Source organism: Cynara cardunculus (genome assembly GCF_001531365.2).
Source record: "Cynara cardunculus var. scolymus isolate 2C chromosome LG 16, CcrdV1, whole genome shotgun sequence".
Taxonomy (NCBI): Eukaryota; Viridiplantae; Streptophyta; class Magnoliopsida; order Asterales; family Asteraceae; genus Cynara; species Cynara cardunculus.
Window position 1 is genome coordinate 7,357,626 of NC_037543.1, and position 1,683 is coordinate 7,359,308.

Consider the following 1,683-nt stretch of genomic DNA (forward strand, 5'->3'; position numbering starts at 1 on the left):
AAGATCTTCCAAAAAAATCCGTTTTACGTATCTATTTGACGTGATATTTTCCAATCCTCTAATATATTCTTAAGAAATAAAATTCTAAAACTTCAGACCCAAACTCCCACTAAATCATAAGTTCTATTTAACCCAATAATTAAATATACTAAGCAAATAATTGGGCATATTAGAAATTGGATGTTACATGAACAGCCACTATCTAGATACCATATGCCTTTGACATCCTAAGCAAGGGAACAAAATAAGAATTGCTATTGGTACCCAGCTATTTGGGTCCAGCTTTGTTAGAGGCTTCATCATCTGATATTGATGAATTATTATCAGTAGATGACATCACTAAACCTGAAGAGTTTTGAATGAAAAGTGGAACAACCCTTGACACTACCAAAGTAGTTTCAGTAGAAGTCTTCACTGAGTCTGAAGAAGAGGCTTCAGTGGTTGGAATTACAACGTCTGATGCTGAAGGCTTTTCAGCAGGAGTTTTCTTCGATGAGCCTGAAGAAGAGACTTCAACAGTTTTCTTCACCTTGGTTGCAAGAGCAGCCTTTGTGGATGATTTCACCTTAGTTGATTTCTCAGCCTTGGTTACTTTCTTGCTCATATCTGGTGAACCAGCTTTGGCGGCAGAAGGACACCTAGGGCCAGGAAGTATCAGACTAGAAGTGGGACTAGCTCCAAGAATTCCCTTCTCATTGGTTCTTGGAGGAACCTTTGAGGAATTGGATTCCATTGGTGAAAAGTTCACCTTGCGCTGTGACTTAGATTTCTGATGCGATTCAGATTTCTTAGTCCCTGAAGAAGAAGAAGCTTTACAAGTTGAAGGAATAGGTTTAGATCTATTAGATTTGTTAGACTTCTTGGGAAGGGATGCTGTGACAATGGATTTACTTTTGTCTTTGCACCCAGAACTCAAAGGAGTTCCTTCAAGATGACTCTTAGTAAAAGAAGAGGACTGAGAGGAAGAAGCGTTAGGAATAGAAGAGACAAAAGTACCAAATTTAAGCATGGACTTGTCTTTAACACATTCTTCCTGATCATAGGAGAATCCTAGACCAGTCGTTATCTTGGCCGGGATCTGAGCGTTAATGATCTCAGAGGCCTTGAGGGAAGCTTTGCACCACCCTTCATTGGTAGCTTTCTCAGCCTTGAGCTCACGCTCAGCGATAGCTTTCTCACGTTCAACAGTGATGGCTTGGTTTACAATAACCTGATCTTTAAGATTTTCCTCAATAGAGGTCAGTTCTTTGATCTTAGAATGGTAAATCTTCAATTGCTCTTGAAGATCAACGTACGCATTTCAGCTTTTGATTTGCCATTGAGGGCATTGTAAAGGTCAACCGTCAGCGTATCTAGTGTAGAAAGACTAGAAGAGGAAGAGGGTTCATTCAGGAAGCATAGTTAAGTAGAAGAAGAAGGTGATGGCTCAAAGGATGTAGACGCTTCAGAAGATCCTTCATCTGCATCTATAGCCATCATGCAGACGTAGGCTTTATCCTCTTCATCCGATGAGTCAGTCATGCTCTTCAGCAATAAGGCATTTAGCCTTTCGCTGGTTGTTCTTCATCTTCTTGTACTTCTCCTTCAATTTTAAGTACTTTTCATCTTTGGTCCTGAAAAAGGAAGGATCTTTAGAAGATGGCGTCGTAGTCTTCTTTGATCTGCATTCACCTACAAAATGTC